The sequence below is a fragment of the Petaurus breviceps genome, unplaced genomic scaffold (genome assembly GCF_028583685.1).
Source record: "Petaurus breviceps papuanus isolate PSGF00001 unplaced genomic scaffold, PetGlider_PUasm1.0 98, whole genome shotgun sequence".
Classification (NCBI taxonomy): Eukaryota; Metazoa; Chordata; class Mammalia; order Diprotodontia; family Petauridae; genus Petaurus; species Petaurus breviceps.
Window position 1 is genome coordinate 27733592 of NW_027187460.1, and position 12086 is coordinate 27745677.

General features: G+C 35.2%; 1 pseudogene; it reads left to right on the forward strand.

Annotated features, from left to right (window-relative positions):
- The first annotated feature begins 8608 nt into the window (after positions 1-8608).
- The window catches only part of LOC138156038 (cyclic AMP-dependent transcription factor ATF-1 pseudogene), a 5767-nt pseudogene continuing 2289 nt past the window's right edge, over positions 8609-12086 (forward strand).

Consider the following 12086-nt stretch of genomic DNA (forward strand, 5'->3'; position numbering starts at 1 on the left):
TAAAAGAGATATGTCCTTCAGGTTGCACTTCAAATAAATAGCACTCCTACACCACTACTCCTTGGGTTTTGTCAGTCATCAGTTATCATTTTCTTCCACTGACCCCTTCTCCATGTATGGTACACTCAGTCTGCTACTGTTCACTCAAGCCTTAAGGTCATGATTAAACAAATGACTTCTGTAGATTCTTAAATCCTGATAAAATAAGGAAGCTCAAGACACATGTAAATTACAATGCAGGTTTCCATTCACTTCCAAATGCGAAGTGACCATTTTGTCATATTGTGTAAAGTTTTGTTGATGACTTTTGTGTTTACATCATAGTTACCCCCAATCTACCCTTCTTACCAGAAATCTCTCCCTCATAACAACAACAACAAAAAGTTAAATAACCAATTCCATGCATCAACTGTGTGTGATGGTATATGCTACATGTGACTATGCTGTCTCCCTCCTCTCCAGTGAAAGGAAAGAGATCCATTTCCTCATCTCTCATCTCTTCTCCAAGGTCAAGACCGGTCATCAGCATTACAAAATGCTGCATTGTATTGTACTTTTGCATAAAACTATCCTTTTAACTTAGAGTATTTTTTTCTCCCTCTTCAGTATCCTATAACTGGGATAGAGGACCAGTAGATAGAACACCAAACCTGGAGCCAGGAAGACCTGAGTTCAAATCTGACCTCAGACACATTCTAGTTGTGTGAGCCTAGGCAACTCTTAAGTTTCCTTATCTATAAAATTGGGCAGTGAAAGCACTCACTTCCCAGGTTAAGAATAAAATGAGATGGGGCGGCTAGGTGGTGCAGTGAGTAGAGTGCTGGCCCTAGAGTCAGGAGGACCTGAGTTTAGATCCGGCCTCAGACACTTAACACACGCAAACAAAAAACCTAGCCATGTGATCTTGGGCAAGTTACTTAAAACCCAATTGCCCTCCAAAAAGAAAAAAAAAAGTATAAAATGAGATGATATTAAAGCATTTTGCAAGCCTTAAAGTGCTATATAAATACTATTATATAATAATCATTATGTAATATGTAAATTATATGTTATATATTATACTATTAATAATTATTATTAATTATTATACCAATTAACTCATAAATAGGCATAGCATCTTGAAGTCCCCTCTAATTCTCAATGGACAGGATAGAGTATATGGTTTTCCGTGACCACCTTTCTTTTTTGCCAGCTTTATGCCTCCTGGTCACAATCTGTTAGGGCCACCCATCTCTGCCACTCACACCTGGACTCCATTCATGTCTGTGAACATCTGCAAGGTAGTAGAATGGGGAAGCTCCCCAGCCCAGTGTTGCAAATGGAGACAAAGTAAGCATCAGTTTTAACCACATCTTTGTGTGAAATCTTGAGCTCTTTGTAGTTCATTGCAAGAATTTCTTTCCCCAGCATAAACTCTAAGTCAGTTCACAATACAATTTTATTTTATCTCAGGCTGAGCAAGTGATGGGCAGGATAGCATGATTAGAGGAACAAAGTAGACAATTATTTGCGCATACTTTGTTTTGTCTGGAAAGCCTTGTCTCACCCAGTCTCAGGCTCAGTTTGCCACTTCCTGACCATCTCCATACTATCCCACCAAGTGCTTCAACTCTGACCCCTTTCGTTGGCCATCCACTATTCTCAGAATGCTCTCCTTACTCTGACTCCTGTCTTCCCTGACTTCCTTCAAAATTTATTTCAAAACTCATCTTCTACAGGAGGCCTTCCTCTATCCCTACACCATCTTGCCACTGTACTACCTTTCCTCTGAGATTGCTTTAAACTTACAATGTATGAATTTTTGTATATGCATTTTTGTAGGTTTTTCTCTCATTTGAATATGAGTTTCTTTAGGGCAGGGATTACATTTTCACCTTTCTTTGTATCTTCAGACTTTAGAATAGTGTCTGACACACAATAAGTGCTTAATAAATGCCTGTCAAGTGACTGAATTTTTCTTTTTTTTCCTGAAAACATCATGATTACAATTCCTGCTTTTTGGTATCATGTGATGCATGGTAAATGTTGTTGCAGGCTCATTTTCATTCTATGTCTGTCTTTGCTTTTTAGACATGTTTCTTGCAACAGATTGTGGGTTCTTTTTTTTCTAATCCAATCTAATCACTCTCTTTTGTTTTATTTGATTGTTCAATCCATTCACATTTGAGGCTATGATAGTTTTGCTGGTTATTTCCTCCATTTGTGTTGCTAATCCTATTTCTTCTGTTTCTCAGAATTTTCTTTTTGTTCCTCTTCTTCTATTGTCAATGCTTTCTTCCTATGATTAATTTTGTTTACTCTAGTTTGATGTAACCCCTTTTCCCATAGGCTCTCTTCTTCCTCTCAACCCTTCCCTTCCCATGTGTGAACCCTTTCCATAATTTTGGAGTCTTACTTTTTCTTTATTTTCTTCTCTTGTCTCTCTCCCTGTACTGACCTGGGCTGAAAATGTCTGACTCACTGTGATTTTTTCTTTCTGGGATTTCTTGATCAGAATTCAGTCTAGTACATTTTCTAGATCTTTATGGAGGAGTTTTGTTGGGGGAACCCATGTCCTTCATTCTGCTCCACCATCTTGGCTCCAATACAACTTCCCCCACTATCAGTTTAGGTAGGTCCTCTCAGCACATTTTTCTGAGGGTCCATTTTCTTCTAGATCCCCAGAATTGTTTGAAAGTACTTTTCTCAAATGAATATCCTCTACTACCTGGTATTTTTTTAAGAAATAAAATGTCCATATACAGAAGAGATATTATCTTCCCTTATACTATGATTTTATAGCTACTCATCTAGAATTCTTTCCACTTTCCACTGTCTATTCATGCTGGCATAAAGGAAGATGCAAAAATGAATAAGACAGTCCCTAGCTTTACAGAGCTTTTACTCTACTAAAGAAGATAAAACAGACTGTGAAAGTGTATTAAGAGAAGCAAAAACAAGATCAGAGTTCAGAGAAGGAATATATCATCTCTGTCTAGAGACACAATGAAAGGTTTCATAAAGGAGATGTCATTTGAGCTAGTAGTTAAGAATCTCAATATAAATAAATCAGATAGACAAAGCCAGGAGGCATTCCATAAAGTCAGTCAATTAATAAGCATTGATTAAACACTACTACGTGTCAGGTACTGTACTAAGCACTGGAAAGATGAAGAGAGACAAGAGGCAATCCCTCCCCTCAAGAAACTCACAATCTAATGAAAGAGATGATGAATGAGCAAATATGTACAAACAAGCTATCTACATGATAAATGGGAAATAAAAGAAGGAAGGAATTAGAATTGAGTAGTTGTCAAAAGCCTCCATAGAAGATACAATTTTAGTTGGATTTAAAAGGATACCAGGAGATTGGCTAATATGACAAAAAAGGAGAATGATGGATGTTGGTGGGGGTGTGGGAAAACTGGATCACTAAAGCACTGTTGGTGGAGCTGTGAAATGCTCGAATCATTTTGGAGAGCAATTTGGTACTGTGTGCAAAGGGCTATAAAACTGTGTATACCCTTTGATCCAACAATACCACTGCTAGATCTATATCCCCAAAACATCCCCAGAAAAGGGAAAAGCAAAGCACCTAATTATACAAAAATGTTTACAGCAGTTTTTTGTGGTAGCTAAGAATTGGAAATCAAAGGGATGCCTGTTATTGGGAAATGCTTAATCAGCTGTGGTATATGACTATGATGGAATATTATTGTGCTATAAGAAAAGACAAGCAGGATGACTTCAGAAAAACCTGGAAGTACTTACATGAACTGATGCAAAATAAAGTGAGCAGAACCAGGAGAACAGTTGTACATAGTAAAAGTAATGTTATTCAATGAAAAATACTGAATGACTTAGCTGTTCTCAGAAATACAATGATCCAAGACAATACCAAAGGACTAATAATGAAGCATTCTATCTGCTTTCAGAGAAAAAACTGATGGGGGCAGCTAGGTGGCATAGTGAATTGAGAACCAACCCTGGAGTCAGGAGGACTTAAGTTCAAATTCAGCCTCAGACACTTAACACTTACTAGCCATGTGACCTTGGGCAAGTCATTTAACCCCAATTGCCCTGCCTCCTGCCCTCCAAAAAGCAAAAAAGGAAAAAGAGAGATCTGATATGGTTTGGATACATACTGATATATGCTGTTTTTTCACTTTCATTCTTTTTCTTTTATTTGAGTCTTCTCATACAAAATGACTATTACAGAAGTGTTTTATATGACTGCATATGTACACCCTATCTGACTACATACCATCTTGGAGGGGGAGGCAGGGAAGGAGACAAGAATTTGGAACTCAAAACATTTTTTTAATGCTTAAAACTGTTTTAACAATTTTGGTGGAAAAGAAAAAGAAAACAAGGATACCAGGCAGACCAGGAGGCAGAAATGAGGAGGAAGACCATTCCAGACATGGGGGTAAAGCCAGAGAATGCCAGGAGCTGAGAGATTATCTTTTTTGGAGAATAGCAAGGAAGCCAGTGTCACTGTATCAGAGCAGAAACAATGGAGAAAAAAAGACCTGAATGACAGGACAATAGATTCACAACCACCACCACTTCTGACCTCTGACTCATGAAAATAACTAAATAGTTCAATTATTTGAATATAAACAGAAATGTGGCATCTATTTAGCCAAATGCTACTGTTTTCATAACTAGTTCAGGCTTACAGCCAGTCTCATGGACCTATGTAAGGCAGATAGAAAACAGAAATTGTCCATTCAGAGATAATGATCTTGTTCCCAGGGTTTAGTTGGCTCTTGAACCCTTCCTAGACTACTCTCCACAACTATAGGTTGCTTTAAATGGGAGAGGAAATAAACTTAGAGATCAAGAAACTAAGTATCCTGGAAGGATGGTCCAGAAGGTAGAGCAGAAATTTAACAGGTGAGTTATATATACTCTCTAACTCAATACTAGATATAGATTCCTGAAGAATATTTTGCCTTTGGTAACCAAGAAATAAAATTTATAAAATAAGTTAAATAATAAATAAATATAAATATATACTTAATAAATAATACATTTAATTTAAATTAATTGACTTAACTATGTGGATATATTTCTTTTATATGTAATAATCAATAAATAATAAATTTAATCGTTTAAATTTTAAAAATTAAGCCCAAGAGCCCTATTGTTCCATGGGCATTCTGTGTTTCAAAGACCTTGACTTTTGACTGTACCTGTCTTCTATGATGTGTCCATTCTTCATACTGAAAACATGAGTATTTAGGGAAGAATGTGTCCCAGGTATATTGAAGCAATGTTTTGCTTCTAATTTTCTTACAATGCTTTTATTAAATGCTTCTGCTTTGGACTAATTATGTCCCCTGACTGACAATAAAATATAAGGCAATTTTCAGGGACTTGTGAACAACTGGTTTTAATGATGCCAAATAAAGAATAACTTGAATGTGAGGAAGCCATCTCTGGGACACCGAGCCTGTGAATTAAAGGAGGTAGGTCAGATTGGCTGAAATATATAATAGTTGATGCAGAGTAGTAGGTAATCATCCTATAAATATAGGCAAAACTGGCCAGGGCGGGGGGGGGGGGGGGCTAAGATAAATAAAGTCAACATGTCATTAGCAAATTTGATCAGAGAGGAAAATCAAATTAATATACACTTAATGAGGAGCATTGAAGTGATACCCAGATTTGGAGTAAAAGGAGCTGGGTTTATAGGCTTAAATTACATGTCTACCACTTCTATGTATTAACTTTGTGGCCTCAGACTCAATTCTCAACTCTTTTGAGCCAAGATAAAGCCCTCACACTGTTGGGGAAGTCACAACTTTGCTTCTCTGTCTTACTGTTGTATTTATGTTTGGTATAACATTTTGGCAATAATTCACAATTATGCAACCTGGGGAAATGCCCCCTCCTCTACCAAAGCATTTCAAAACCCTGCAAGAAAGGGCTGGGGAAGCTTGGAAATAGTTGGAAAAGTGAGTAACTAAACATGAAGCAAAATCAGGGTAAGATTTACAAGAAGAGCCCCAAATTTGTCCTGAAAAGGGACTTTCATCTGTGCACACTGATGTTTTAGGACCTTTTCACTGGTGTTTAGTGCTTTTGTATATGTCATGTCAAATTATCCATGTAAAACAAACTAATTTCTTATGATCTGGCAAGAAAAAGTAATGCAAAGAATTAAAAACCTTTTCTGAGAAATCTTCTAAAGGAAATTTGGAGGAAAAAAAATGTCTCTCTCTATCTCTGTAAATTCAAAACCTGGCCAGTTGGAATTTGCAGAGATAAATAAGAGGAGAGGAAAGGCAATCTTTGTTTCCTAGTCTGCAGAGATTTATGGTGTTTAAAACTAATTCAAGCTAAAATTTGTGACCAAATTACTAAATTATGGTTTAAATGTTTTCTCAAGTGTTAAAATGTCTTAGTGAGTTTTTGGGGGGTACCTCTCTGTAGAATTGGGCTTATAGAATAAAAATCCCATGACAGTTATCTAGAAACAATACTCAGGTCTTTTATCACCCTTTTCCTGGTGAGTAACAGATTTATGATTTTAGTGCAAGGGAAAAGGTTAATTCTCTGATTACAGTGAGGCGGGAAAATAGTTTCATTTTGCAGTATAAATTTCTCTGATGTTTAAGAACTACCTGTTATTAACTTTTTGTTAACCATGTAAAGAGATAAGCTTGTTTAAATAAAAGAGCAACTAAAGAGAAAGTCAAATTTAACTTGGTGTTACTATCATATTTTCTTCTGTAAATGATATAGTAAAATTTAATCATTTAGGTAAACTAGAAGTAAAGTCTTTCTAAAACTCCAAAGGCAACACTGCTATATTTAATTGATATTCTGCAATAAGGGATAGCTAGGTACCTTAGTGGATAGAATGCCAGGCCTGGAGTCAGGAGGACCTGAATTTAAGCCAAGCTTAGACACTTACTAGTTGTGTGACCCTGGGCAAGTCATTTAATCCTGTTTGCTTCAATTTCCTCATCTGTAAAATGAGCAGGAGAAGGAAATGGTAAACCACTCCATTATCTTTGCCAAGAAAACTTCAAATGGGGTCATAAAGAGTTGGACATGAGTAAACAATCACAACATTCTGCAATAAAAATTTGTGTGAAATTATAATAAAAAATGTTCAGTAAAGATTAGCTTTATGAAGTGGGAATGAAAGAGTAATGTAGGATCAGAATAAAAAAGAAATGGGATGGGCAGTGTTTTAAAAACTTTAATCAAAGTCTACCAAAGGGATAGAGAGAGAAAAGAAAGAAACAAAGAAAGAGAGAGAGAAAGAGAGAGAGAGAGAGAGGAAGGAAGGAAGGAAGGAAGGAAGGAAGGAAGGAAGGAAGGAAGGAAGGAGAGAGAATTTAAGCAAGTAGAGTTTGAAAGTAAAAGGGTTTTAGAGTTTTGGAAAGAGATTTGTGAATGAAGTTTTGATCTCCATGACATAAGAAGGATTAGGAAACATGTGTTTATTCTTTATAATCTGTAAACCACAAGAATATATTAGGCACATGGAATTATCTGAATCTAGTATACTAAAATTCTGTCCTTGCAAACCCACTAGAAATGAGTGTGTTTTCGCTGTTATGTGGGGAATATAACATCCTCATGGATCTTGAAAACAGGAGGATGGGAACATTAAGTCCTCACGTAAACTCCTTCCAGTTTAAAAAAAAATACAGAGAACAGGAGATGCCTCCAAGAAAGGTGACACTACATTCTTGGAGTATTTGAGTAGGTTTAGACTGAGAAAACAGAAAGGATTGATTTGGCTCTTTGGGTGATTTAAAAGAAAGAGAAAGTTGTGGGGAGTTGGGAGTGTTGCCACAAATCTTCGAAATTGAGCTAATCAATAAGATGGACTCTAAATTTTGAAGTACTGCCAACTAATGGCCTTTGGGGAATTTTTTTTTAAAGATTTTAATTGTTCCCATTAGTCACTAAAAATCCAGATTTGAAGTTGCTGGTGGCCCAGATGAGGATGGAGAAGTTGACCCACCTCACCAGCCCCTATCCATGATTCTGCCTGCCTCCACCCAGAGGGAGGCCATGAGGGAGGGGGATGAGGAGACCAACCCAAGTTGCCCCAAGGGGGACTGACAAGAGGAAGGTAATAGAGAGGCCAGAGCTTGGAACTTGATTCTTAGGGGAAGGGATGCTCCCTCTCAGAAAATTAGATCAACAGAGTTGGAATATCACTAAGAACTGCAATAATAACAGTTGTACATCTTTCTGGAAAGCAAGTACACAGTCCAGGGGTCATCCAGACTACTCAGTCATCTTCAGAAATCCATTCCCACATAAGTGCAGACAGAGCAGGTATCATCCTGGTCACATAATGAAAATTTTCAGGATTCATCTGATAGTATAGTCTCTTCACAGAAAGCTCTGGGGATTTTAGCACAGCACCCATCTTAGGGAAAAATCTTTCCTCAGAAGACACAAGAGAGAGGAAAGGAAATGGAGAAAGCCCAGGAGTTTATTTTTTTTTTGTCTTTTTGGAGGGGGGAAGGTAGGGCAATTAGGGTTAATTGACTTGCCCAAGGTCATATAGCTAGTAAGTGTTAAGTGTCTAAAAACAGATTTGAAATCAGGTTCTCCTGACTCCAGGGCCAGTGCTTTATTCACTGCCCTATCTAGCTGCTCCAAACCCTGGAGTTTCAACAGTCAAATCTATGACTATCCCAAATCCTAACTTCTAGACTAACACTGCACAGTACATTGCCATTGCCCCAAATGGCACACATCTGGCCAGTACAAACACAGATGGAATACAGGGGCTGCAGACGTTAACAATGACAGATGTAGGCAGTACTCAACCAAGAACAATTTTTCAGGATGCACAGAGTCCTGATGGACAGCAAATACTGGGCCCTAGCAACCAAATAGTTGTACTGGCTGCTTCAGGACATATGCAGACTTACCAGATATAAGACACATCAGCAAAGTTAGTACCTTCCACAAATAGTAGGGATGACATCTCCAGGCACTTGACATCTCAGACAAGCAAAATAGATGATCCACATTTGAAAAGAGAAATAAGATTGATGAAAAATAAAGAAGCCACTCAAAAATGCCATAGAAAGAAAAAGAATGTGTTGTTTCTGGAAATCAAGCTGCAGTCTTGGAAAATCAAAATAAAACTTTAATAGAGGAATTAAAAACTTTAAAAGACCTCTACTGCTATAAAAGTATCTATAAAGGAGATCAAATTTTATGGACTTATCTAAACATTAAATGGATTTTCTTTTATATAGAATTTTATAAACTGAAAGGTCAAAAATGAAACTTTTGAAGCTAGGAGGTGCAAAATAAAGATTTTATTTATAAGACACTGGTGATAGTACCTGGTTGAAATAAGAGGACCTCAAGCAAGTACATAGCACAACTGAATCCTCTATTAGAATTAACATTAACCATGGTAGCTGATAAACAGAACATAATTTTTTGACAACTTTAATCTCCCAAATAATAGCTGTCAAGAAAGTTTGCAACTGGGCCAATTCATTAATGGAAGATTGATATGTTGGTGGTTTTTGTTTTTTAATCAATCTTTTACTGGTATAGATTTTCATTACTTCCTAACTTCTGAAATTTTGCCCTTTTCAATTGTTTATGTATATTTTGTCTGCCAATATTATAAACTGCACATTTAAAAGAAAAGTTAATGTTTTGTAAAATATATAAATTATATGAACTTACTTCAACTGTCACACCTTTTAAATCATCTTTTTTTAAAAGAAAAATGGTTGTTCATAAGAGGTTTAGGGGGAAAAAAGAGCCTAATTATTTTTCAGATTGTGTTCTCCAAAATGTCCAGGCCATAGGAACTGAAAATAAAACTATAAAAGAAACATTCTGATCATTTTATACATTTTAGTTGTAAACAAAACGGTACCAACATTTGAGACTTTAAAAAAAATAGTACTGATTTTGCTTTTTAGGTGTGGTAACTTTCTCTAAATGGATCATAATAAATTATGTGCTAATTCTATATGCAGCTGAATATACTTTCCTTATTTTACTGTGCTTTAATAGAAAGAAATGTTTATAACCCCATAAAATTATTTTAGAGAATTTTTAATAATCACCTCAAGATATATACCAAAGTATTTTTCCAAGAGGGTTCTCATCAAAATCTAATGTAGGGTTTATCAATTTTAAAATAATGCAATTTTAACACAATTATTCATGTAGAAAATATTTTGAGAGGTGATTAATATAACTTTATAAGAAAAAGTGACTGTTTTATATAATCTTCATAATTATGAAGTTGTGGTTTCTGCTTACTTTATATGTTTATACAGTTTTTATTGATGAAATAGGTATTTTGTGTCTCATATTATCATTTTTATATTTTCATGGGAAGGAAGGTTTTTTGAATTGCACATATTTCTGTGTAATCATCTGAAATCCAAACTATGCTGTTAGAACATCAGTACTTCTGTAATCCAACTCCTCATTTTTGAGTTTACCTATAAAAATATTGTCAGCTCCTAGTAGGTGTGTCACTTTGTCTTTTTCCTATAAAAATTAAAGGAATTTGAGATTTTTAAAAATCCATATTTGATTTAGATGGAATTTTGTTCTGAAGTTAAATAGATAATTGTAGTAAATTAGAACCTAATACAAACTATGTTTACTATTGAAGGCAATAGGTTCAGAAAGCAATGAAGGTAATCACAGTTCAGAAAAAACCTGAATCAAAATCTTATATCAGAAATTTATTAACCATGCAACCTTTTAAGCAAGTTACCTTACCTCTGTTTACCTCACTTTCCTGATCTGTAAGGCCCAACTCTGAGGGTTGTTGTAAGAATAGAAAAGATATAATGATTTTTAAATGTTTAATACAGTACCTGGCAGATGGTAGGCACTATGTGAGGGTAAACTATTGTTATTATTACTATTATTATTTCTTTAATTGAATATAATTACTCCATACTGGGTAACTCTATATTGGTATTTAAATGCAATTAGTATAAAATGCTAAAGATAAAAAAGTAAATTATTTTCTATATAGGGTAATTTGGAAATGCATTCAACTGAATTGATGCCCTTTGACTGGCAATAAGTTTTGTTTCATTTTTTAAATACATAATTTTGTGAATGTTATTATTGTGTTTATAATTCCACTTGGACTGTGATTTTGGGAGATCCTTTGCATAAGAATTACTCTTAAGAAGATAATGCAATTGTATCACTGGAAAATTTGACTCCTTTTAATCTCAATACTCTGAAATTATTAAGTTTTTAAAAGTTGTCATAATGTTAAAACCTATGAAATATTTAATTGGGTATATTTTAAAAGGGAAAATAATAATTACTGTGTGAGGAAAAATACAGAGGAAAAAACCTTATAAAACCTCTTTATTTGCTCATTTTTCAGCATCCTTGGCATCATCTGCTTCAGCAAGGTCATAAAATCTTATCAGTTTTATGAAAGAGCTTGCTAAATATTGTGAAATTCTAAAATAATGAATTGGTTTACTGAAAAATAGAATCCCCTCTTCCATTATAAACACTCCTTGCAGAAGGGTAAAGGGACTTAAGTTTGTTTATAGTATAGAAGTAATATTTGTGATTATGAAAATTATGAAGTTATACTTAGATTAGCGTATATTTAAGTTATATCTTGGGCCCACTTAGTCTCAACAAATACTAGTCTTAAAGATTTATTTTTGCCTTAAGAGGTTAATATAAAATCCCTTGAGAGATGGATCTCTGTTAGACTGTGGATTTATAGTAATTAGTATTTTTCTGGGTTTTTTGAGTGAACTATCATATATTCACTTGTTAATGTTATGGTTATTGTTGTAGTTGCAGTTACTGTTGTTGTTGTTGAGTCATTTCCATTGTGTCCAACTGTTCATGACCCCATTTTAGGTTTTCTTGACAAAGATACTAAAGTGGTTTTCCATTTCCTTCTCCAGCTCACTTTGCAGATAAGGAAACAAGCAAATATGGTTAAGTGATTTGCCTAGGGTTACACAATTAGCAAATGACTGAGAATGGATTTGAATTCAGGTTTTCCTAGCTCCAAGCCTGGCACTCTATCTACTGTGCCAACTAGCTTCTGGAATTCCAAAATGCAATTGCTTTCTTGATTTCTAGTT